The sequence below is a fragment of the Numida meleagris genome, chromosome 21 (genome assembly GCF_002078875.1).
Source record: "Numida meleagris isolate 19003 breed g44 Domestic line chromosome 21, NumMel1.0, whole genome shotgun sequence".
NCBI lineage: Eukaryota > Metazoa > Chordata > Aves > Galliformes > Numididae > Numida > Numida meleagris.
The window spans coordinates 1,779,890-1,806,953 of NC_034429.1; the positions used below are offsets into that span (position 1 = coordinate 1,779,890).

Consider the following 27,064-nt stretch of genomic DNA (forward strand, 5'->3'; position numbering starts at 1 on the left):
GAACGATGTTTTTCATTCCAGCTCTTCTGTTGCAGCTCAGTGCTGACCCAGGGCAGCCTGTGCACTCCAGCCCCGCTCATCAAGATGCAATTGTGTTTGTTTTGGCAGTGTATAAAGATACAACAAGAAATGATGCCAGGAAGACCAAGGAAAACAGCAGTCCTTGCCCCCAAATGCTTATTATATCAACCACATCCACTTCTGTTGATGTTATCTCCATTCTAAGCAAGGTGAAGCATGTTTGGAACCATCCAGAATGTAAGATTTATGAAGCTCCCTAATGCATTTGATTTTTACTTAGAGTTGATGGGAACCCACGTTACTCAGAATATTGTCTCAGTCGCACTTATTAATTTCCTGAGGCAGGTAGATATCCAGCCCAGCAAGAAGTGGGGTAATGAAAACTAGATTGCAACAAGAGCAGTAACAGGAATGCGATGTGCCCCATTTCAGCGTGTGTCACATACTTCCTTTCCAATCCCTTTTCTTCAGAAGTTACCAGATCCATCGCACTGTGCATTTCCATCCCAAGCAATGCCTCTTAGCAGCTATGCGCCGCGGTGCTGAGCTGGACCAAGGCTCTGGTTCTGTGCTGGGTGCAGGGATCCACGCACCATCCCACTCCATTCTGCCAGCAAGCAGCAGCTAACCTCCTTCAGAGCCTGTTTGCGTGTTTGGCTGCAAGTGTTACCAAAGCTAATTTGCTGTAACTAATGCAGTGCTGTCGGTTGTTGTAATGTTCTATTTGCGGTAAAGCGGCCAGCTGCGAGCAGGCAGTGTCCTAGCAAGGGAAGATCAGCTGCTGTTAGATAGGGGCAGCTCTGAGGCTGCTCCCTGGGCTCCCTGAGCAGTAGGAGCACACAGGGTTGCCTGAATTACCACTGCAGAGGTCTGGGCACGCTTCACATGGTAATAATGGCAGCTCACAGGGTGCAGGGCCATGGAGTTCTGCAGAGGTGACAGCGCTGGGATGTCTCGGGCATGGCTGTGCTCAGGGATGTGCCCAAAGCAGGAGCCAGCTGCTGGGTGTGTGCAGCACCCACCTTGAGCCACATCTGGCTGTGTGGAAGGTCCCAAATATCCCGTGGAGCTCTTTTCTTCCTTCTTTTCTCATGTTATGGTTGATAACAGCAGGCTGAGGGAAGGACAGACAGCAAAACACTACAATATACCGTGGAAGAACATCTGGTTTCCAGAGCAGAAAAGACATTCTTGGCTGATGAATGAGAAGCATGGGTAGCAGGTCTCCCTGATCTGCCCAGGGTTTCCTCCTGAGAAATGCTGAGATTCTTAGCAAAGTTGATCCTAATTAACAAACGATGTGAATTTAGAATGATGTAGTTAAACCCATTTAGCCTCATGGGCACATGCACAGGCATGACTGAAGCGATGTTAATTCCATGTAGAGAGGAAGAGAGCAGTCAGGTTACCCGCACGTCAGCCTGCTCAGCTCTCTGCCGTCCTGCCCGTGGAGCAGCAGGGCAGCTGCACCCCACGCCGTAATGCCATGTCGTTAATCTACTTTGAAAGTTAACTTGGATTAGCTTTTTTTTAATTACAAACTCTTAATCTTTGTTACTCCGTCAGTAGCAGGAAGCCCCGTGAACGCATGTTGTGCGCACGTTTGAGTTTGTAAGTCTCAGCTATAGATTTTAAAGCTTGAGCATGAAAAATGCCCGGGTTTAATTTCAGTAGGTAACTACAGGAGCTCCCTTAATACAAACAATAATCAATAGGAGCCGTGGAGAGAGGCTGTTGGGAAAGCTGCCCTCTTGTTAAGTTTTCATATTAATTTTGCATTGCCAAATTGATTCAGATAATCATCTGAGATTCTGTGCTTATCTGAAACTCCAAGCCTGCCTACAGAGGCAGCATTGTTAGCGGCATTTAGCACACACTAACGGCGGTGAGGTTCACGCGAGCTCTGTGCTCAGATTCCACTGCGTGCTGGGTGAGAATTGCCCCATACAGGGAAGAAAGGCACGGCTCTTAAATTCTTAATGGCACTTTTTGAAGTGGGACAATTTTACTCTGGGATCTTAGGAAAGAAATAGGAACAAACAGCTGGATTTTACCGCGCTGCTCTTCCGCTTGCCGTGTCCTTGGTGGAGCCAATGGAAGCATACATGCATCAGCTGGGTATCTAATTCTCTAACGTCAAAAAATGATTGCTTCTTTTAAATGAGTGGACGTTCTGGAATATTAAAAAGTCTTTCCTGTATTTATGATTTGCTTTGCTTATCACAAACACGCTGCAGACAAATACTGAATGGACTCTACTGCAGAGTTCAAAGAATGGACCTTCTTCTCTGGTTGCAGGCCAGATGTGCCACTGCTAGTCCTAAGGCCCCGAGGGGCTGAGCAGAGGACGGAGATCAGTTCTCTCATTCAAACAGAACGTCTTTTCCCTCAATGGCCTTTGAGTTTGCCCCATCCTTCCCATTTTGTCCCTTGGCTACGAAAGGATCACAAATGATTTGGATCAGATATGCTTTTGGAAGCACATAAAGTAATCATTCCTGAAAACAATCTCCCCGTGATTAAAGATCCGCTACAGCTAAAAATATTTAAAGCAGGAATCATCCCAAATAATAGACTTGGCAACATGCACCAGAGATGACAGAAATTGCTGGCACTGTGCAGAAAACAAACATCAAAAGACAAAATAGCATCAGACGCTGAAGCACTGGATTGTTTTTTCCTCCTTTTTGCTCTATGCCATTTTGCCAAGGTTGTTTGTGCATCTTTGTGTAATTGCAGCTAATCGCATAAATTCTTCCATTCAAGATGTTCTTTGAAATCTCCCTGGGATGGCACCTACACTTGTGTGTCCCTCATTCCATTCCTGTTCTGAACCTCCCTCTTGGTTCCAAATGAAAAGCAATATTCAGTAGCAAACTGTCAGGGGTGTTCCTTTTTGCAGCTTTTATTCCACTTCATTTGCTTTCTTTTTCCCCTGAAGAAGCCTTTTGGAAGGAGCACCGCTTTCTCCCTCCTCCCTCCCTCCTCCCTCTCCTACAAGGGAACTCTCTGAGATGTCTCCTAGTTAGCTGGTGCATCACCCCGCTGCCCTGTATTGATAACTCAGCCACTAAGTGGTTCTAATGGACATCATCTGGAAGCAGCGCTAACGAAAGGCAGCATGCAGAGCAATTACCTGGACATCTGCCCAAGGGTGCAGCCCTCGTGGTGTCAGAACCTGTGGGAAGCGAACAGAACAGGGCCAATGTAAGATGGGGCCATTGAGGCCTGGGCCGTGTCCTTTCTGCCCAAGGGAGTCCATCTCCTTGTGTGGCTGTGGATATGCACATCCTCACCTCTTGCCATTGAATCTGAGAGATGTGGCAGGGAATGGATAGGCCAAAACCGCCTTCACTGATTTCATTCCTTTAAGCATTATATGCAAGTGAACCTTAAGAAAAAAAGAAAAATAGATATTCCAATTACACTTGCATACCGTGCTACCTCTTAGGAGCCTTTTCAATTAAAGGGTCGTAACAAGAGCCTAGCTGGAAAACGTTAAGAGGTGCATGACTGACTAGAGCATATTTGGCAGGATCTGAGAAAAACCCTTTGGAGACTGGAGAAACAGAAGTGAAATCAATTGCATCAAAGCAAGCATGGAAAGGGAGAATGACAGGATGTACGAAGGGTGAGGAAATGACCTTGCTGAGAGCTAAGTTGACTGAAAGATAATAGTACTGCAGGACTGCACTCCCAGGAGTATTGAGTCTGAGTGTAAAGGGATCAATTCATAAGGCTGGATGCAAACATGAAATGCAAAGAGGTGTTTTGCTGGCTGCTAAACTGCAGATCTTGTGGACTTCGCATGCAGAAGATCAAGGTCAGGGCAACATTTGCATTTGCACAAATACCTCCAAGCAGAGGACTCTGCCAGGTCTGCTTTGAAGCCTGCTGGAACCCAGGGGAGAAGTCTGAGCGGCGTTCAGTGGGAGATGAGGCTGAAGCCATCCTGGAGATGGACACGGTGCAAGCTGTCCCTTGTTCTCTAATGACGCATCAAAGGTGAGAGAGCATCTGCAGCTGTGCAGCCGGTCCATCAAGAGGTGTCAGCTGCTCCTCTGCACACCTGTGCATCCAATTAAGTGCGACCTGTGCAGCCAGCACATATGGATATCTGGTAGGGTTTTTTTCCAAGGTCAGAGGATAATGACCCCTCAAGTTTAAAGATCTTCAACACAGCAGCACAGCAACCCTGCCAAACCTGCTGTCAGTTTGAAGGCTTGTTAGCAGACCTCTCTGCTTTATCTCGCCGTGATTAGCAAGCTCCAGTCTCCTACACCACGGGAAAGGAGTAAGGTTTAGATTTCACCTTGCGCATATGAAAGCAAAACGCGTTTTTACTTCATTTACTTGGTTGTTTGGAGCTTTTCCTTTTCTTTTGTTTTCCAGAGGGAATAAATGTTCTGGTCCGAAATCTCACACTTATTATTGTCAGTGCATGCGGGAAGTATCTGATTACTTCTACTGGATATTTTTTTAAACTTCATTGGTATTTAGGCAAACCCTCTCTCATGTACACAATTGTATAGGGATCTCATTATTAAGCAAGTATGATAAATATTTGTGCATACAGGAGCATGGTCTCTAGATACAGCCATACAAACACAACCATACAAACACAACCATCCAAACACAACCAGACATCAGCACATCACTGGGAGCATGCAGACACACCACCAGCACCACAGCTGCATGAAGGCATGTGGATACAACCACTGCAGGTGCCTGGCTGCCCTATGGGCGTGTAGGGGAACTCAATCCCAAAGCCATGCCCGTGAGCACACAAGCATGCAGACCCGGTGGTTGTATTTGCACAGCACTCATCTGATGCAGTCTCAGACATGCACGTTCTGCAAGTGAAAGGTTCAAAACCTGCTTTCAGCAGGAAAAAAACCTGGCTCATATTCATGCAGCTAATCTGTTTAATTACAATGCATCTGGTCAAATGCATAACATTAGCATAAATTATTACCAGATGCAAAAATAAGAATTAGAGGTGGAAAAATCCACCCTAGCCTAACTCTGGGTCCTGATATTGCCTCCAGTCTGACTTGGTCTCTGCATTCTGTGCTTACTGTCTGACTACCAGCATCAAGACATCGTGTACATGATAGCTATGGACCTGCCATTGCTTCTACCCTGTGATAGGCTGCTTCAGCACTGCAGCAGTTCCTCCCCCCTCCCCAGTTTTACTATTCATATTAAATCTTCATCAGTGCAGCAGATAAGTCTGCTACACAGAAAACCAGGGGGAAAAGTTGTGGCTTAAGCGCATTTTGTTCCAGGACCCAAAGGTGGTGCTGTTGCATCTACTGATAAGGGCACTACTCTATGGCAAATATTTCTATTATTCAAGAAGAAAAATCTTAAGTTGCCTGTGGATTAAAATGGTGTGTTGTTTAGCTCCACAAGCCGTATTTAAGTCTGACAGCGGCACGTGTGCCTTTGCCATTAGCGTGTTGGTGCATCCCGGGTGCTGGGCTCAGAGGTGCTGCTGGCTGTGCACCCCCGCTCAGCAGCCCCACGGAGACTTTAGCAGAATGCACAGCACAAAGACCGGCCCTCCAGGCCCTGAGTACCACTGGGCACAGCAGAACCCGCAGCCGCACTGCTTCACAAAGCCCTTTTCCACGTGTCTGCAGCATCAGCTTCACATACTACAGCTTGAGATGGACGGGCACGTCCTAGCACCAAAGCCTGCAAGCAGGAGGAGGCAAATGGCATTGCACGGTGTGAAGAGCGCAGAGGCTATGGCTGTGGGAATTGCATGAGATGCATGCAGGAGGAGAGCATGGCTGGGGTGCTGCAGGAAATGCAGCTCAGGCAGCAGTGCAGCTGGGCACAGACACCTGCAGGAGCCGGGCAGCCCATGGGCACAGAGGAGCCCTTGGAGAACAGCATGCCAGAAGAGTGGTCAGCTTTCAAACACCAGCTGAGGTCGGAAATACCAATAGGATGATGCCAATAGGACGATGCCAAACAGTTTTGGGGAGTGCAGGATTTGTTCAGCTGATGTTAATGGATGATTTCTGTCCAGTAGTTAAAAGAATGGGCAAAAGTGAAGCTCTGTGCCGCTGTACTCTGTGTGGAAGGCTGCTGCTGTTCCTGAGCAGGGCGAAAGGAAGGGTGATCAGAAAAAGATGGGGGTTAAAGCTTTGAAGCCTAGGTAAAAGTAAAGCCTAAATAGAACTGCGAAAAGCAAAGAGAAAAAAATTCCGTGCGATATCTCCTCCAAAAGAAAATGCAATTAATTTTTTTAAATCATCCACTTGTGCGGTGACGCCCACAAGAAATGAGTTGACTAAGTCATCTCTACTCATCTGTTCTGTGAATTTGCCTGATGAATGAATTGCTTGTCTTTGTGAAGGAAGGAAAGAACACTGAAGATGGAAGCACGAAACAAAAGGAGAGTGCAGAAAGAAAGGTGGAAAAACCTGGTGGATTTTACGCATTTCATATATTAACATAAGTACGGTGTGTAGCATAGAAAGCAGGCATTCACGTGCAGGCTATTAGCCTTGCCTCCCATTTCAAATAGCTGATGTAAATTCCAGGGTCTGCCAAAGTTGGCCAATATTTGCTAATTGCAGTTTTGGGGGGCGAATATTGCTCTGAATTTTAAGAAAATGCCTGCAACATGAGGCCTTCCCATATACACCGAGTGAGAGCTGAAGTTCTGCCTGGTGAGTTGTCATGGAGCCCTCAATTGAAATAGTTACAAAAATTGGCCACAATAGTCATTTTGTCCTTTAAACTGATGATTCTAATAACATAATTCAGGAAAGTACGGATGGAAAAAGATGGGCACAGAAGTAAATGATCTCTATTTCTGGGCTGGTTCTTTTGTAAGAAATAAAGAAATACAAGATGACAGGCGAGATGCTGTTGATCAGCAGATAGATGTCTGCTCAGCCTGACCATGCAATTCCTCTATTACATATTTCCACATTTACCGATAATTCTACGCAACAGCTACTGACATAGAAATGCAGGAAGTTCCAGTAGGAAAGTTATTCCTGTCTTAGTGTGCTGGAAGACCATCAATACAAGCATCTGTAGAGTGAATATGGCACACCATTGTGTATTGGCCCCTTCCAACCACAGCCTGTAAATATTTTATGATTCCTTTGGTTCCGTCTTTGCCTTCTCATCTCTTGATTGAAGTAAAGGCCGATCATCAGTAAAACATCCCTTAGCAACTTCATAAGGCAGAAGTGCCTGCAAACACATCTCTGTTCTCAGCATCCTTCCTAATGAATGTGGAAAGCTCTCTCTTCAGAGCTGTAAGTGTGTGAGATTGATAAAGATTCTATTTACTTTTTTCCCTTATAAGAACTTAATGAGACAAAATTGGTAGCTCGTAATCAGGCGTTGGCCTTTTCATCTCCCTGGGTTTTATTTACAAAAGCTTATTAGAGCAAAGCACACTAAGTGATATGCAGTGATAACTGGAGTATTGCTTAACGATCCCTAGCAGACAGCACAAAGCACAGAAAATTAAACGGAAAAGGTGATTGAGGGAATGTTACCTCATGTAAACAGAAGCCTTCCCACCCAGAAGCCCGGGTTCTGGAAGCTGCCCCGGCTCAGGGGATGGAGCACTGCCCTGATCCCTTCCCAGTGCAGCCCCCAGAGCCCAAGCAGGGGCTGATTCTGCACCTCGTTTTCCTTAACATGTTTTCAGTATTAAAAAGAATGGCATCGACCAATGTTCACACATAGAAGCTTCTCTACATCTACATTTTTTTTTTCTCTGTGAAATGGGAATAATAGCACACAGCTCTTCTAAACTTGGTGAGAGCTTGGGTAATCTTTTCAAAGCGAATTAAGAACAGGAAGTGAAAGTGAAGGGCCAAAGGAGCCAGATTTCTGCAGAGAGAGAATCCATCACTCGCTCTCAACAGAAACTGTTGCTCCTCCGCACACACTGCCAGTTTTGCTTACAAATAGAGCTATGCGGTTGCTCCCTTTCCCTCTCTAATTTGCTGCTCCAGTTTCATCGTGATAAATAGAAACACCACGCTTGCATAGGGAAAGAGAAGAAGTTACTGTATCATAGGAAGCAATCACACGTACACAAAACAAGCACTCGCAGTAATTAAAGTGCTTGCAGCCCCCTTTCTCTGCTCCTTTTCAGCATTGTGCTGACGGGTGTTGGGCGCAGCAGAAGCGAAGAAAGCAGCAAGATGTTCTCACAGCAATCCGCTCCCAGGAGGAGGGGGAGGCACAGAAAGGCTGAAGGCAAACACTGCAGCTTAGGGGCCAGAAATCCTCCTTGAAAACAACTACTTGACCAAGGATGAGCTCTCCAGGCAGTTGCCCAGGGGGCTGTTTTGATAGAGGCCTGTTGACTTGCTTGCTTGTCACCCGAAGGGCTCTGTGCTCTATGCAGATGTTTCCCCAGCACTGTAGCTGTGCTCCAGCTGTGCAGAAACTTGCACCTTGCTATACTTTTTCCATCTGAAATGAAGTTTTTGCATTAGAGGAGCAGACGGCTGTGCTGGCTGAATAAAGAACAGTGATCTAAAACAAGTAAGCACTTTGATCCTAGGTGAATCAGACGAGAGCAACATCCCTCTTGCTCAGCTGGGGTGACAGTGAGCTTCAGTGACACACACAAGATCCCACATCAAGCGGGACGGAAATTGCCTTCCAGTGTATTGTCCTTATGCCAGTATATTAATTACAAGGCCAGCATTTTTATTTGCTTATTCTTTGTATTCAAATTCTTTGGGCTAGAGACAGCCTTTTCTACATTTCCCCAATGGGGATCTGAAACAAGTGAGCTGGAGGAGCCGAGGATAGGCTCTCTGGATCAGAATTCTACATGTGCAAAGGCAGTACTGGGGCAGATGGTTCAGTTCCAGTACTGCAAATAACTGATTGCCACAAGTCTGGATGCAAACAGAAAGAAAGGTGCTCGCGGGCTGAGGCTAACCTGCAGTCTCATAGGCCACGCTTTGCAGCTCAGTTCATGCCTGACCCCACCTCAAAGCATGTGGTTGGTGGAAATATGGGTCTCTGGCTTTGTGCCTGTTCCCCATTGACAGACACACGGCTCAAGTGCTCTCAATTTGCATCTGTCATTATCTTTTGTGTGCGCCAAGGTTTAATGTGCAATAAATGTAAATGGGTGATGTATATTCTCCATTTTATTAGCTCTCATTTCTCTTGGCATTGTACACAGCTATGCCTCACAAAAGCTGCTTTCTGCTCTACCAGAAAGACCCCCAAGTGGACATTAGTTGCTATAGGTACAGGATATTTTCTTTTGAAAAAAATCAAGTCTACTCAGGTTCAATTTCTAATTATTAATGAGATCATAAACTCACTTCACTCTCTGCTCTAACTTAGCTTTCAGCAGCTTTGCCTTATGACATGTCTGACAGTTCAACAGAAACTGAGCTGAATGATCAGGACCGCGGCCTGAACTGGTCAAGTCACACACAGAGGTGGATTGTTCTCAGGCAGATCCCATCCGCCATCAGAGAGCAGTGCTCCTATGTATTCTTGCTCAGTTTTTACCTTAATTAAGACAAACATCCTTTGTCTACACAATAAGTAACAGAATGTTCTGTTCCTGCCTAAATTCCCCACCGGTGCTTGAAATCCTTCCTTTCATCTTCTAAATATTAAAGGATGAAGGGGTAATATACAAAAAAACACAGCTTGCTTTGAAGCTGTTCAGACTAAAGACCTATAATTCAGGTAATGGTGATGGCCACAGACTAGCTCTTCAACAGATAATTTATGCCACTCTGCAGGGAGGCTTCACACCCCTTCTCCTGATGTCTTTTCCCATATGCAAAAGCCCTCCTGTGCTTCCATGCACCCAGCTGGCTCTCAGCACAGCAAAGAGAGAGCCCTGTGAGGGGCTGCTTCAGGAGAGAGGCTGCCAGCTGACTTGCTCTGCAGCCCTCCGACCCTCACCGAGCACACACACACCAGGGGCAGACATGAGGGATCTCAGGTTAATCAAGTGTGTGCAGACACTGCTTTGTTAGCTCCGGTTGATGCAACGGGAAAGATCTTTATTAAACAAGCTGAAAGACTCCAGGCTCACAACCATTCCCTTTTCCCAGACTGTACTTGCACAGGCACATCTAACACAGCCCCCAGCAGCTTTGCTGCCTTCTTCCAAGTCCCTCCACACAACAGCAAACACAGAAATCAGAAGACTGAACGTCACCTTGCAGCTGCAGGCACAAGCTGCACTTGCCTCCCATAATAACTGTAGCATGGATGCATCTCCATTCACATCTGGTGAGACTTTTTTCAGTGCCTATGTAGTTTGGGGAAAAATCACTCAATCTCCCCTGCATTTCAGATTTCACCTGTGAAATGGGGATAATAACCCTTCCTTTCTGCTCCCCCTATGTATGCCTTATGCTCTTAGCATGTCATCGCATCAGGCAAGAAGCTGGCTCTCAGGTTATAGAAAAGATTCACGTTCAAAAATAGCTGCAATGGTTTAAACTGTTCCTCTCACCAAAAATCACTCTCCTTTAAAGCTTTGCTGGTAAGTGGAAGACATGAACTCTTTTCATATGCTTTTGTACAAAATTTGGTTTCATTTTGGCTGCTGCAGGAGGCACTGAGTTGGGGCAGACCAGCACTGCTTTGGAGCATTCCTACATGCTGGGACACCAGCAGGCTGGTGGCAATAAAGGCAAGGCAGTGACATTTGGAACCCATTTTGGCAGTGAACATCTCATGGTCTTGTCCTTGTTTTCAGAGCATTTGGCACTATTGAGTGTCTTAAATACCTTCAGGGTACCTCTGAAATAGCAGTGAATGCAGTGGATAAAGGGTATCCAAAGGGTGTACAACCCACCAGCAGCACTTCAGCCCTTGGCACCAAGTGAAGTCACGTTATAGCACTATGAACAGTCTGGCAGTCAGTGACCAGTTAGTGCCTCCAGGTTGAAATGATGTCTCCTATACAGACCAGGGGAGAGTTCAGAAAGTGCAGGGGGGAAATGGGACTGGAAGGCACCTCCAAATTCTGCAAGTGTCCATAAAGCTGTGGGCTGCATCCACCTCCGAGGGGCAGCCCTAAGGATCTGAGGTTGGTAGACAGTGCTGCTGTGCAGCAACTCAGTGTGGGGATGTTCTGGGCAGGGACATCACAGAACCTTGCTGCTGCAAAACCCTGCCAGCCACGAGGCAGCTGCGTGCCGTGATTGCTGTTTATCACACTAATCACAGCCATCTCACTGACTTGCTGCTCCCCACATCTGTCTGTGGAATCCAGCTGTTGCTCCGTGTGTTGGGCTTTGAACGTTATCCGGGGGAAAAAGCACGAGGCAAGAGTCCAGACAGACTCAGCAGCAGCCTGTCCCTGATCAGTGGTGATAACAGAGACCGAGAGTTCATCATTCTCGATACCAATTTAAGAATCTGATAGCTAGATTTTTATCAGTGCTGATAACAGTGAGTAATTTTGGATTTAATACTTCCATGACAGCTACAAGTATGTCTCTCCCCACCATTACTACTACAGCTAATAGCAACACAGTACATTTTTACTCTCTATTTCAGTATCAAACTGCCTGCCTGACTATTCCTGTCAATTACTTTGGGATACCTGGCTAGTCCCTCCTAAGGAAAGTTGCCACTGACCTATTGTGAGAAATAATGTTTATTTTTTGCAGTTATGAACATCTCTTCTTTTTAAATAAGAGAAGTCAACCGAAAAGGGGCAGATGAACATTGCTCCTTCACTGCGTCTGTGTCCTTATGCTGTCAGATCTGGAGCACAGAGGACAGATTTGAGAGGAAAACTCTCACCACCCCATGTGGGGCTGTGTTGCTCTGGCCCCCATCCCTGTGCAATGACTGGAATTTGGCTGCACAGATCTGTCTGCTGGGTGCCTGCCTCACTCCCGGCTGTACCACTTAAACACTCCTCTGCTCCTCAGCAGCAGCACAGAGGAAGCCATCCCTTCCTCGGATCTCCTGAGAGCAGGCAGTCTGCTTGCAGTTACAGTCAGGAAGCTGCACTAATTTTCCTGTGCGGCAAAAAGATATGCTGTGTTGGTCATTCCTTGGGAGGGCAACTGACTGCTGGCTCCAGTTCCTTTTAACGCCTTCTGGCTCTCATCGACAAGCAAGCTTACTCCAGATTTATGAAGGTGAAAGTGGGAGCAAAGCCGAGGTGAGTGACAACATATTAAAGCCCGGGCGCAGGAAGCAGTGACAGTCGGCAGCTCTGGTTTCCATGGGCAGCATTGCCACGCTGACTCCTATCACCATGGATTCAGCTGGCATTAATCAGCTCCTGCCTGCATAGGAGGAGCTGCCAAACACACGACTTCTGGACACGAGCTTGGCTGCAGCTCCGTGCAGGCATGACTTGCTGCTCTGCAAACGGCTGCAGGGCAGAACGGAAAGGGCACCGGTTCCTATGGGCTCCTGGCCACAAAAACACACCAAAAAGGAAATAAATATCAGCCTTGGCAAAGCCACAGATGGCTCAGATCATACTTGTAATAACGGGACACTGATGGTCTCCAACTGGGAGCCACATTTGCTTAGGGAGAAAGATGCAGTGTGTGTGGTATTTGGATTAATTTACAGTTTATGACCTCAGGACTCCTCAGCAAAGATTCTGTGCAGTCATCCTGCAAAACCTGCTCAGACTCCATCCAGTGTCCTCGTGCTGAGGCCATGCATTGCATCACAGCAGGAGGCACAGGGGTCAGCTCCCCGGCTGACTCAACGTTATGTCAGAACAGTGACACTGGAAATAGTTATTATAGAAATAAAACCAATTTTAAGTTTCTTTGTAAATTGCTTGTTTTATGGATCTTACAATAAAGCTACCGAATAGTTTAATCATATACTTAAAAGGCCAGAACAAGCTAATAAAAAGGGAGCATATTGTGAAGATGGGTAAAACAATGCCAGCAATCTGCAGTTTAAAAGCTACAGTAGTAAAAAGTCTTAAACATCACATTTATGGGGCAGGTTCACCGTGGGTACAAATTACACACTTCTGTTGGAGATCCCAGCGCTACGCTGTGTAGAACCAGCAGAATGTTTACCCACGGGGAGATTCTGGTGCTCCCACAGATGCAAATGAGCAACAGCAGATGTAATGAAAGAAAGGTTAAAAAGAGTTTGACTAATATTGCGCGTGCTTCAGAAGCTGGGAGCGATGGGGAAACAGGACTTGTCATCTCTAAGGTTATGTGCTCATGCAAAAGCTTATCTTGCATCACCTTTGTGATTTTTTTTTTTAAGCAGATCAATCACTTACCAATCTCTTCCCTTCCTGTGATGCTTCATGCTACTGCTTGCTCCTGGCACTGTTCTCCTACTGGTGTGCTCTTGGTTTGCACAATAACACTGGTCCTAGTAAGGTTTCAGCCCCAGTTCTCTGTGACAGATGTCTCATTCCTCAGTCTCCTTACAGATCCTTAAAACATCGACACATTCTTGCAAATGTTTGGGTCTGGAGTTAAAAAAGAAACATACAAATATCTCATGAATATTAGGACCAAATAAATCCATTTTGCATTTCGTGCATTTCATCTTTGATCGTGGTATTTCTGCTATAAGGGTATTCAAATTAAATCAAAGCAGAGAAGAGATAAAAGCTCGCTGACTTGAGTTGATCCAACCATCCAGGGAAAATGTACACACTGCTGCATCTGGGTTAACGGTGGAGGAAAAGAGGACACGAAAGAAGAAGGCTCTGCTGGACTACATGGATGTAATTCACCCCTGTGCAATAGTCCAATGCAACACATGCACCGCTTTGGTCCCACTTAAGATTTGTTTCTGTACCGAGGATGATGCCTCAGGGAACTACTCTGCCCGTGCACAAAGTCAAATGCACGCAGCAGGGGAAAGTACTTGATTACTTCCACTGGTACATTTATTGGTTCCACCAGGCTGACATGCACAGGTGCATGGAGTCACCTACAAAACCAGGCTCTTAATGACTCTACAAGCAACGGAGGAGAGAATAATGCAGCTATGTGCTTGCTATGCCAAACTGCAACACAAAAACACTGACTGCATTTAAAATCCGCTCTCACGGCGGGTCCGAAGACATACACTGCCATTATACAGGCAATAGCTTGAAGTGACACACAGATTTCAGGAGAATCATGCCAGATTCATGGAGAATTCACAAAGCAACATGAACTAGAACAAAACCAGAGTGCCTTCTGCAAATCACTCACCCATCCCCAAAGTCAAAGCATCAAATTCCTTTCAACGCTCTCAGAACTTTGAAGAGCAGCTCCTGTGGTCGCTCTCACAGTTAAGCAAATTGGTAAGGACAAGTATATCCAACATGGCACGCTTTGAGGACAAGCTGTGAGTACTTGCTATAGTTTGTGACCTCCTCTCCCCTCCCATGGGACTGGGATGGCCAGGGATGGCCACGCTTGGGAGCTCCCCTGCCACCGCTGGTGCTCCCAGGGCCACGGCAGCTGCTGCTACGGGACGAGGAGGCAAGCAAAAAAATTATATAGTCAGCCTTGCTAAATTAGTTTACCTAAAATTGTATGTGTGAGTGATTTTAATCAAAATCTAATTTCCCCTCTTTTTAGAGTAACTGAAATGAGATTTTTCTAATTTACTTTTCGCGGTTCAAGTTTCTCATAATTCTTCTGTGGTAGTGACAGCACCGTGAAAAGCGTCTGCTGCTACAAAGCATTAAAAAAATTAGATTTTCAAATTGATGTGCTAAATTAAAAATGTTTAATGTTTCTCATCAAAGGCACAGGAGTACGCATAGGGCCTTCGGTACAGTTAGAAGCACAAGACTTTTTTCATCTGTTTCTTTAATTCACATCCCAAGGCAACTCTGCTGTGAAAATTAACAAGCTACAAGCAAAGAAAGTGTTGTAAAATAGGTGTCTTCAGAGAAACTACCTTTTAATTTCATCCCCTCCCCATTGCTGGGCTGACCTCAAGGATGTCATAATAAAAATAGATGCCATGTTCTGCCTCTCACTAACTTGAGATGGAGTTTTACCGGATTCTTTCAGGGCATCCGAGCCTCCGGGCAGTTTTAATTCTCTGGGCTTGACTTGCTAATTCCCACGTTTTAGGAAATCACATTATTTCTGTAAATTGAATAAAATTATTATTACATTCAAATCTAGGCTTCTGACCTTGGTGGCTGCTCGTGAAGCAGCTCGAAGTTGAGAAGGGAATATTTGAATTGCTGCTGCCTTACACATGTTTCAGGAGTTTCTGAAGTGGTAAATGTTACGAGGAAATGTCTTAGGTATTGCAGATTGCTCAGCTTGGCTGCCGCTGTCGTGCAAAACAAGAGGCTTGGAAGCACAGAGCGAGTTTGCAGTTGACCCTGTGGATTTGCGCTTGGGTCTCCCACTGAGCAGAGCCAATTTTAAGAGGAAATGAAGATTCTCAATGAAATGACTCCACATATATGGCTCATAACTTACCACACTGCTGGAAAACACTCTTTCCCTCCAAGCTAAGCAAATGCCAGCAATGCCTACTGGCTCTTCATTCAACCACAGCTTTTATGCAAGCACAGTGCTCATTACAAACAAAACGAAAGGCGCATTTGCTATATTTGCATAAATATAATTGCTTTGATGATTTAAATGCTTTTTCTTCTGCCTAGGTCAGGCATGAGCAAAGCTTTCTGGAGAGACAAGAGAAGACAAAGAAGGTGCCATGTATTTCTCAAGCTCTGACTGCCTAAGAACGAGTAAGACAGCTTTCTAGTTTCTTGTCATCCTCAAATACCTGGCAACTTGGTAAAGAAACAGAGGAGCCAGATACTGTGTGTAGTCAATGAGATCGCTGAGCCATGGTCTGTCTGTCCACCGAGGGAGGCAGCTTCTTTACCGCCTTTGCAGGAACTGAAGAATATCAGCTTAAGAACTTCTTCCAATAAATTCAGAGAGAGCCAGTTCTCAGGAGCTGTTTGCAGAGCAGTTGCATACCTGGAGCCCTGCCTGCCTCTAAGCATGCCTGTCTTGCAGAGAGAGCCTGCAGAACAGTGGATAGCACAGCGACGTGCAGAAGGGCTGCACTAGAAAGAAGAAAACAAGGAGATCAAGCAGTGTATTGCTCTTTATCTTTTTAGCAGAGATTTTGCCAAGAAAAAACAAAGTGTGGCTCCTGTTAGGCAACAGGCTGTATCCTGTGCTGGTGAACTGCCCCTTTGCCTCCACATCTTACCTAGGAAACCATCCACAGCCCCCTAACTAGTGATCTTTGAACCCTGGGCACACTGTGTGTGCTTGGGCTCACTGCTCCATGGGACTCAGCAGTCACACCCAAAGCCACACTCCTGTCCCCAGCTGGACCTCCATCACTCTGCCATCCCCCTCTCTTCTGCTGGATTACCTGGGAACCACCTTTGCTTGGGGGCTGAAATACAAAGGAGGAAGCTATGCCAAGAATTTACCATCTATTCCTAGAAACATCCATGAATAAAATGTTAGACACGTAGGTTAATAGTTCATTCAAATAACACAATTCCTATCTAGAAAGGCACTTCCTTAATTTAAACTCTTTAAGCTCTCAATTCCAAGTTCTGTGCAAACCCAAGGCAGCTCAGCACAGCTTATCTGATTCAGAGAGAGGGAGGGAAGGAAATACATGCATACACACGCTCTTTGTGCCATTCACAATCTGCATATGGCATATCCTCCTGCTGGTAATAATTCTAATCTACTCATGTAAAACCTCCTGAAATAGCGTTATCCTTCAGCAAGATGAGATAAAAATAAGACATGCCAGACACACGTTTCACAGAGCAGCAGAACGGATTCACACCCATCGATGTGGAAATCTACAAGTTTTGATGCCACAGGAAGAGTTTGGCTGGACCTGGACATCACCTGCCACCTTCTTTCCATGGATCACTGACCCTGAGGGTTGGGTGTCTCCATGTGGGGGGCACTTTCAGTGGTAGTAGTTTCAGAATAAGCATCAATGATTGCATTCAAAACAGCACCTGAAGATAATTTGAAAGGTGTAGTAGCAGAAAATTAAACCCTGTAAGATACTGTCTGACAAATTAAGAGACATAATTGATTATATTAGCTCATTTTCAAAATTAAGCGCTGCTAATTGCCAGAGACAGTATTTATTTGATACAGCCACTGTATCTAACCAGCTGATCTAAGTTTACATTATTGACAGGCAACTGAGCCAACGCTGTTAAATGTTTGTTCTTTGTTTTGCCCATGGTTTGTCTCCTGGATACACAGAACAGCCACGAGGCGGTCTCTGACCTTCCTACTACAATTTCCATTTGCAACAGAAGAAATTTCTGTCTGCTGTGATGTCAAAGGCTCAAACATGTCTTAAAACTCCCGCAAGTTCGCAAGAGGGCATTGATCTGGCACTGTGTTCTGATGGGCAGCTGCACTCACAGCCCTCACAAGCTGCCCTTGCACAGCTCTAAGCTGACGTCTGCCTTTAAAGAAAGCTGGAGTCAGGCCGTCTCAGTCCTACATTTTTATTCCCCCAGTATGTGAGGAAGAAACGATGTCAATTTTGGTGCAAACTGCTTTGTCCAACCTGATATTTTGCTCAGGTTTGCAACACCAGGCCCAGAAAAGCAGGACCACCAGGAATGGTTTCAGCTTCACCTTGTGCAGGACTCCCTCAGCCCAAAGACAACTGGAATTTCTCCATGCATTGCGCATCTGTGCCGACACAGATAACGTATCCAACTGCTGAATTCACTAATTAATAATATGTCAAACTAGGCTCATTATGTGTTCAGTGTACATTAGGTTCCCATAAAAGACTGGGAAAGAAAGAAAAGGGACTCCCCAGAGGACAATCCGCAGCCAGCAGGACATTATCTGCCCCTATAGAGCATCTCCCTGGTGAAAAAGTATCCACTGCCTTTTGTGCCCAAACCAGGAGCGTCCCGAACTGAGGAAATGAATTGTTAACATATGAGAAGAAATATGGATTAAGTTTATAACGGTGTTTAGAGCACCGGGGGATGAATTAGCCTAATTGGTGTATTAGTCTCAGTTACGCAGAGTAATCACCGCAGGCTGCCTCTGTTTTCATTAGAAATTTAATTAAGTTTATCAATGTTTGGCTTCTTTGGCCTTGTTTTCCACCATCTTCACAGGCACTCCTTCCTTTAATCAATAGTTTTAGTGTGGTGGGAGGGGAAAAGCTTCTTGTTTTTTTTCAGACAAACAAACAAATTCCTACTGTTTCTCTCTTAACCCAAGTCTGTCCTCTCATACTTCAAAACAGGTGAGGTCAAGGATATATTTGCTGCTTCTGCTGCCAAAATAGTGTTCACTGAGAGCACATCAAGATTCCAAGCTCAAGCACTCCATTCTAAATGCATATCTACTCTGACCGTGACCACGTCCAGGAGCACAGAGGCTGTGTTGGCTCTGAGTTTTGTCCATGGTGTTGCTCCTTCCACATTTCTTACCGTGTTGTATCACTGGCAGCAACTCTAACCCTACTCCTACTCTCTCACTCTAAACTATCAACACTTGACTAAAGATCTGAAGACCAATTTTTAACCTATAGAGGTTGTTGGATGTAAAACAAGGCTTACAGACACACTTGGTCAAATGGAACAAGCCACGCCATTCTCCAATGCAAAGCAACAGAGATGCATCTTCCAGCACAATCACAGGCTGCACTGGCATCAGGGCAACTTCTCTTGTTAAGTCATCACTTAGGGAACGTCCTCTCACTTTATCACCACAGCTTGAAATAGAAAACAAATACTTGACATTGCTTAACATTTGTCATTAGAGCAAGAGGTTGCAACAGTGGCTGCATGCCTCCTGCATTGTCTAAATTAATCCACTGAGGGATATTGAATCACTTAATCATGGCGGAAACCTACTGCCTTGGAAAGGCATGCTTTCCCTTCATTACATTTAATATATTTCTCATTATACAAATCTGCCAGTGCAACAATAAGTCTTGTTCATAAATCAGTTTGCCCTTTCGCTTCGCAGTCTCAGAAAACTTTCATCAAACAAGACATAAAAGGGACCTGTAAAACGGGAGGTCAGAGCAGCCTTAACCAGATATTAATATCTATTCATTAAGTTTATTTTAATACCACGTTTTAATAGCTTCTGTGAAACAATTACGGGTGCTTCCTTTCTCCCCCCTTCGTGTTGGTATTTTTATACCTCAAAAATAAAAGGGAAGAAATGAATAATGACATTATTGGTTTTTATAGTTTGTTTTGCAGTAGACTCGGGAAAGGTCAAAAAGGTGTTCAGCCTCCTTGTGTTTGGTGCTGCACATTAGAGCGGGTTGCTGACCATTCTAATCTCATTTCTTAATATTTTTATGAAAGTTTTCTGGGAGATATTCCTTGTAAATAAGTGTATTTCAACACAACATCATTTGGCAATTGCTGATAGTACCTCTGTTCATGTATATATGAAGAGACGGCTGCACTTACTCAGCTTTTTCAGTATTTCGTTCCTTGACAGCATATTGGTTATTCTACAACATCTGGGACCAAGATATTAAGAATCACAACACAACTGCACCTGAAATATCACAGTGTTTTATACAAGTGGCTCCTAGTTAATTCTTCTTTGGTGATACAATATCAGGCAAGTTCTCAACTAAAACAAGAAAGTTAAGAAACTTGAATTCTTCAGACACTACTGCCACAATTCCAAGTGTTTCTTTCTAAGATGCTGCTTACATTCTGTCCTAAGTTCAGACCAATCCCCCTTTACTCTTACTCATATTTCATTAAAGAATGTGTCTCCCCAGAGAGAGCCCATTCCTCTCTATCTCCAGATGCAACACCTAAACATGGTACGAAGCACTCCCCGTCCTGCAGGCACACAGTGACACCCGCACTTCGTCATCGCTGAGGTTTCTGTTTGTTTGTCTGTTATCAGGAAATCAGCCTAAGAACAGAAAACTTTGCAGGTGGGGAACTTGGGAGATGGTGCTTCTGCCATTCTCCTCAGCTGACCCAGATCTGGGGAAAACCAAGACCTGCACCCAGCCCTCCAGGAATCACTGCCACAAAATAGACGTTCCAGGAGTTTAAGCTTAGGTTCACACATAGACTCTTGCTGTCTAAATCTTCACACATCAGCAAATGCCAATGCAAAGGATTGATTTCAACTTTTTAACCATTCTTAACGCTTAGCTCCATGAGCTACTCGTGTCACAGTCTGCTAAGATGCCATCTCCCTTACCTATTTCTCTCACTTTCTATGTTTCCTGGGGAAAAAAAAAAATCCCTTAATTATCTCCACCTTTCTCTGTTATGCATGAACAAGTTATGGGCTGCTTCCATCACCACGAATCATTTATCTCTCGATTTACTGCCCAACTCCATCTATTCACTCTCTCTCCCACACTCCATACGCAGGACGAGTTCCCTCCCCAAGAGGACTTCACACTAAACCTGCCCAGTGGTAGTAATAAGTCTGACAAATAGCTCTGTCCCTCTGACCTGTTCTCTGGTGTTATATCCTGAGCCAATTAAGATGTAAGAGCCCAAGGTAGCTCACACTGCAGCTTGTAGGCAAAGGGTCTCACACTCCAGCTCTTCAGAGGAGCCTCAGTGAAGCTGTACACAAGCTGCTCTTCTCTCTAAGCCAACTTTAAAAAGTCAGGCGTGCAACAAGTCCTATCAGCACAGGGGTCCCACAGCTACTGGGAGATACTCCATGAGCTTCATTCATACCAGCAGGGCTCGTACTGGAACAAATAGGAAGGACCTTCTGGCTTCGTTAGTTTATACAAGATGTATGCCTAGGGATCTGCAAGGGGAAAGCTTCTTTCCAGTACAGCAGCAGTAGTTATTTCTCATCCATTTTCTCCTATTTTTCTTCTTTTTACTTAGCCTCTCTTCATCACTTATATTCTAACGTTTGTGTGTCTTGCTTGAGATCATGCTTGAGATACCTGAAGCCTTTCAGTTTCTATAATTATATCAATTACACAGTGTTACTCTTTACCTTTGACATATGCTTTCAAGTTTCCATTTTCTTTTTCCTGCCTCTGGTTCTTGGTTCTCCGTTTACGAGTATTTGCCTCAATTTTCCCTACACATCTGCTCAACAGCTGCAATTCCCGACTCTCAGATGTACTTTAGATGAAGCTGATAATTACAGACAGGAAAAAAATACCTAGTGCATCATCTTTATGCATCTTCCTGTGAGTCCAAAGGTGGCCCATTACACTTCACTAAAGGAGAATGTTTAGGACAGCTTCCTTCTTCTATTTTCTGCCCTTGATTTCAAGGCTTTAGCACTGACAGCTTCATGTGTAAGACTTAAGATCTATTCAACCATCTCGATGCTTAATGCTCCATGTCAGAGATTCCTTTGAAAGTTCATTATGAGGTTTAAGAAAAAGATTGCTTTAGCAAGTGCTCTGAGATGCACATTCATACATTTCTAGCTCCTGAAAAGCTCCGCAGCCCTGCAGTATATACCACTGCTCTTTATACTAAAAGGTCCTCAGAAGTGCCCAAGGTAGTTCTTCCTTTTTCACACCGGTTATATTCTCAACGCTTCACTTTCTAGGCTTTAAATTACTTTTCCTACACATTTCAAACACATTCTTTCCCCCGCCCCTTCTTTTCTTTAACCCCTGGATGAAACCTCTTGATGGGGGGTACTAAAGGATTAACTAAATGGCAGCAGACAAGTATTGACTTGATGACCGCTGTCTTTTAGCAGGGGCACGAAGCCTGACCAAATGGTTTGCAGTGCACAAGGAGAGGGGAACACGGGGAGGAACTGAGTTGCAGTTTTGACCACAAGTCAGAAGCCATGTTCTGCTGTCAAAGGCACTGTTAGCGAAGTTAGCACAAAGGAATAGAAGGGTGGGAGTAGGAAAAAATCTCCTTTGCTCAGAAGTGTTTGTACACTTTAAGTGACAGTTTGAAATGTTACACGGAAAATGCTTGACTGAATCTTGCATTATCTTTTTACTGCGGTTGCAATAAAAAGGCTGGTGAGTAGAACATCCCAATGATCCTAACATTACAGTTCCTGGATCACAAATTTAAGGTTTGTTCTTCTAACTGAAAGCAATTAGATAGCACATAGTAAATATGCAGCAGGTTATCACTCACAGTCTCTTCTAGGACTACTTAGAACAATTCTACATCAAACAGAAAGCAGGTGTCTTGTACACCTCTCCCTTTGTAATGATAAAACAGCACAACTTGTATCGTCATTAGGGACTTCCTATCCTCCACTCACAGTAACAACAATGGAAAAAACCCATGAAGATTTCCCAGGAAGAGGAGAAAAAAAAATGCCTGGGTTTAACCAAGAAACAACCAGAAAAACAGTGGTAATGAAAGTGCAGTTTCTGATGAAGGATGCACTGTGGAAGTTTGCCCTCCCTGTAACACCTGAGCCCCACTAAGGACAGCCAAACACCTGCAGCTCCGCAGCTGCTTCTCCCTGTGGCAATGGCACAATGTACCTCATCGTCAGCACCCTGGAGCACCTGGGTGAAAGTCAGCATGTCTTCTTACCCCAGAGATCCCTCGAGCAGGCATCCCAAAGCCACTCACCTTCACGTGCCAGGCACTGATGAACACATTTCCCCAAAGCGTCAGGCAACTCTTCTTAAGGCATCAGTGCTCACATGGCAGAGATGCACTCAGTCACTTTACAATTTTAACACTGGTAACAACTCCAGGGGTGCTCGAGAGCTGAGCTGCTTTTCTCAGGAGTGCTGGACAATGGCGAATAATGGATGTTTGTGGCTCATTTTTGATGCCCTGCTACTACAGATATTTTTGTCCCTTACAAGTGTGGCGGCAATTCAGTAATCTATTGAGTTGCCTTGATTTTTTCCCATAAACGTCCTGCCTGCTGGATGCATAATTTAAATCCATGCATAAACTGTGAGCTGTTTGCTTTAGCAACAGCTGTAATTTAAGTGTAACCTCAGCAGAAAGCTGTTCTGTGCCATCTCCCTGTAAAGTGTAATTTAGCCTGGGTGTGCAATCTTCCTCTCTGCCATTCTAATCGAGGAGCTTGTTTGCTCAATAATCATCGCAGAGCTTAGCTCAAAGCACCGGTTTTCTGCAGCGTTGGGTTTGTTCCCCCTTCCTTTCCCCGCCACACAGAAACAAACGCTCTTTAGAAAGCTATTACAGCCACATCGTTTTCATTTGGAAATGTCACCACGGCGCAGCATTCCTGGATGCCGAGGTGCGTGCCGGGTTGGAGTGTGATAACAACAGCAGACAGAGCGAAATGAAGCATCAGAAGGACCTCAAAGAGCTGAGGGTTCCCCTTCTCCATGCCCTTCGGGTCTCACTGTAGGGCAGAGCACACAGCTCAGGCTCTGTGCTACTGGAAACGCCTGAGTGCAAGAGCAATGCTGTGTGAAGGAGCAGGCATGCCTCATGGCAGCACCGAGTGCACGGGGATTGCTCTGTCCGTAGTGCAGGCCGGCTCATATCCATCCCTTGTGTTACACATGCCAAGTTTTCCCGGACAGCACAGAGATATTCAGCACTTTTTTTTCCTGAAATCATCACGGCGTCGGGGAGGGGAAGCGACCGTTGGGGAGCGACCGTTGGGGGCGTGGCCGTGTTCAAACTGAGGCGGCAGCAGTTTAAATTCTGTGGTGAGGAGCTGTGGGATTGGCTGGTTCCCGCCTGCTGGCGGGGGGGAACAAACTGCTCTAATGAACAGCTTTGTAAGTTTAAGGATGGCTGGAGGTGGGTTTTTCTGAGAGGAAATGTGCTTAACTAAGTGAAGTAAATTTTTTTTTTTTTTTAAGTTTTTAGGTGCAATACATAGGGTCTTGCTGCGGTGCTGGAGCTGTGTGAGAGCTGCTGCTGTAGGGCACAGAAATGGCACTGGGCTTGAGGTCTGTACACCTGGCAGCTGGTGCAGGCAGCTTCCTTAATGGAGTTATGTGACCTTGGTAAGGAGGAGTAATTTGAGCACTCCAACCAAAATGAAGGAAAAAGTGAAGCAGAATGGCCGCCATTTTGTGTGTGAGGGGGAGGGTGGCGGTGCTGGTTGTTGTGCTGGTCTCTATGAGAGCAGCTCCATGGGATGCAATGCCTTGGTGGCACCTGGCTTTGTTCTGCTGGGCAGCAAGCACCAAAACTGAGGGCTGCAGAGCTGGGATCTCTGCTGGTTCAGAGGTCACCTCCTGTTTGAGCAGTGGAGCGGCTGAATGCTGTTAGATGGGGAATTAGGAACGTGCTGTGTTATGGCTGAGGTGCTGCATAGTGCAGCATCCTTCCCCTGAGGTGCTCTGTGGGGCTGAAGGGCTCTGTTTGAGAGAAAGTCATATTCAGATTTCCTACTTTCTTTCTCCTAGGGAATAGTCTTTCCTTTCCAACAGCTTTGCCCTATAGCTGAATTAAAATTTCTAAACCTGAGTCCTGTTGGCAGCTTTTTAGCAGCAGAGCTGTGCAGGCGGTTGTATGGAGAGGAGAGGGAAGAAAACCCCTCAGAACAACCTTCAAAATCCACCGTCAATAGTTAGATAGTTGTACCCTGTCTTCATGCAGCCTGTGTTTACTTCTGGGGCAAGATGCTACTGGAAGGAGCGTGCTCTCTTAGATGCAAAGAGCCAGAGATTTCCTGAGTCATGGGCAGCTGAGGAGGTAGGATGCTGAAGGTGACAGCTACGGAGGGATGATGTGTTGGGTGGTAAAGATAGCGGTTTGAGGTGTGCCAGATCTCAGCTCTGATGGAAGCACCTTTCACCTCTTCTGTTTATTATGAGTTAAAGGCAGAAAGGAGGATGGTTTAGCAGTTTAATTCCACTGGTATTTTTTTTTTGTCACAGGACAGAAATATCAATGAGATGGAAGCAGGTTGGAAGTCTCAATGGCTGGATATTGATTTGAAGTTCTTTGGTAAAAACAGGAACCAGAGCATTGACAAAATAAGCATACCTTGTGCAGCAAATAGTTTATTGATGATCTGCCTGCAACGAAGTCATGGAGTCGACCTTACTGCCTTTCCTTACAGGATTTCTCTGACTGCGGTGTTGAAAGGGCAGAAATAATACATTAATTTTGTGTTAGAGCTGGGGGAATTACCTCTTTGGGTTTGTTTGTCATGTCAGCTTTGTTAATTACCCAAAGAGCTTTCTTGATGGTTATTATTACAGGCAATTTTATGCTTTCAAGCTCTGGAGACCAAACCTCTGTAAACAAAAAATATATGGGTCTGCTTATACTGCTCTCTGACCTGAGTTTCTATTAATGTGTACATGTGTCCAGGGAGTAAGTAGTCTGTGTAGGGAGGGAACAAAATAAAGAATATTCCCAGTATGTATCTGGAGTGAATGCTCAATTAAAAAGATGTTGGCCAGAAGTATAATCTGCTGTTCCCTTGTGGAAGTAGTAAACTCTTAGTCTGAAATAGCTGTACCAAAGGCTTTGGACAATTGTTCACCACTTAAAAAATAAATGGCTGATGCAATCCTGTTCACATCATCCCTCTGAAAAAAAAGAAAAATCAATCATTCTTTTTAACAGGAGCTTCTTTTTTTTTTTTTTTTGTATCTGTGCTGCAGCATCACGTAGGAGCCACGCACAAAGGCTCATCTGTTAACGCTGCAGATAAACGTGCACTTAGCACATGCTGCCAACAGAAAACGTTCTTTAATATTTGCTGGAGAGGTGCTATTCCCTTGGCAAGGCGGATGTTTCTGACATGTGCCCAGCTACTCAGTCCCCAGAGGGAAATCCTGTAAAGAGTTTCACAGCATCTAGAAATAGTGGGAACGCATACAGTCTGCTTCTACTTAAAACAAACTGGAACCAATATACCACTAAGGCCTACAGTGAACCCAAAGTCTTCAGGGAGGAGCTGTGCCCAGCACTTGAGGGCCACGAAGGGGAGCAGAGGACTTCTGCTGGGTTCAGTACTCCTGAATGCTGTCTGGTTAGGGGCTTTGCCAGAGGTATGTCTGCTTGCTGATCTGAGCAGGCTGTTTAGGTCTGCTCCCTGCTGCTTTGTGTCCTGTCATTGCTCCAATCCAAGATGATCACTAATTCTTATAGCCAGAAATCCATGGGGACAAGGTGGGGGGGGGGAGGAGACAGGAAAAATTCACTTGACCGCATTATATCACAGGGCTTCTCATGTTTTCATCTGTTCTCGTTACTGACTTGTTTTTCCACTCTGAAGTTAATAGTCTTGTAGCTACCTCTAGCAGGATTTCAATGGCTGATCAATAATTCTGGGGACACTGCTGCCTTCTAATGGCACAAGGCGTGTGTTCACGAGTGTGTGAGGGGGGAGCACGTGGGGGAAAGGCTTAATGCCTTAACTTACCTTAATGATTAGACTGAGGCAGAGAGGCAAGCTCCCATGATTTACTTAACCTCTCTGCGTAGTCAGGCAGATTTAGAGCCATTTGAATGGAAGAAGAAACATGGTTTGAGCTAAGGGAGGTTAGGGAATGCAGGTAACTTCAGCAGTAAGCTGACCCATAGGTTTATGCTGGTGTAGACTGTAAAGAACAAAAACAGCAATAATGAAAGCCGCCATTATAAATCTGCTCCTTATTGCTTACAGCTTCAGGCTGACTTAAAATCAACTTTTATTAGCTCCATATTAGGGGATTGTTTCCTCTGGATTTGATTACTAGGATGGATATATTTGAAATGTGCATTTCCATATAGATAGAACTGCTCTCATAACCCTGCTGCATTCCTGAGGAGTAAAAAGGAGTTCACCAAGGCTGATTGCTTTTAAAGGAGTAGCTGCAGCACAGGCCAGGGAGGACACGGAGGTGAAGCATTAGGAGGGAAAATGTTATCTGGAATGAGTCTACCAAACGTTGTTCTGTAATTGCACAGAGTTTTATTTCTATTAAACTAATGATTATAGTCACTGTCTGAGATCTGAGTGCTGTTATACTGAGTCCCACCTTCTGATGAATAAAGAAAAGTGGAAGAAAGAGCGCTGCCATCCCATTCCAGAGAAGAAACTTAGGCAGAGATGATATTTTCCTACAGCTTTGTGGAGGGCTTAAGGATCCTTAATATGCTTTGAGCAAGACAGGAAATTTTATCCTTGCCCCTGGCAAACTGGGGCTGCCACATGAG

The 27,064-nt window shown here is 45.1% G+C and overlaps 1 protein-coding gene and 1 long non-coding RNA gene across 7 annotated transcripts in view; one reads left to right on the top strand and one right to left on the bottom strand.

Annotated features, from left to right (window-relative positions):
- Nucleotides 1,789-23,032, bottom strand: LOC110387067. 3 transcript variants are annotated; one of them, XR_002432389.1, is made up of 4 exons: nt 22,541-23,032; nt 13,286-13,480; nt 3,318-3,412; nt 1,789-3,199 (listed from the first exon to the last, which is right to left on the bottom strand). It is a non-coding gene; the product is annotated as an uncharacterized LOC110387067 (long non-coding RNA). The 3 variants fall into 3 exon arrangements; XR_002432388.1 differs by having other exon boundaries at nt 1,789-3,412; XR_002432390.1 differs by lacking the exons at nt 1,789-3,199; nt 3,318-3,412 and adding an exon at nt 7,736-12,438.
- Nucleotides 23,590-27,064, top strand: part of UNC5D (unc-5 netrin receptor D) — a 261,651-nt gene continuing 258,176 nt past the window's right edge. The window contains exons 1-2 of one of the 4 annotated variants that reach the window (XM_021374801.1): nt 23,594-23,679; nt 23,764-23,910. The gene's annotated coding sequence lies outside the window, so the exon portion shown is untranslated. Of the gene's footprint in view, nt 23,702-23,763; nt 23,911-27,064 lie in introns of all 4 variants that reach the window. The other 3 variants (XM_021374803.1, XM_021374802.1, XM_021374804.1) reach the window with 3 other exon arrangements.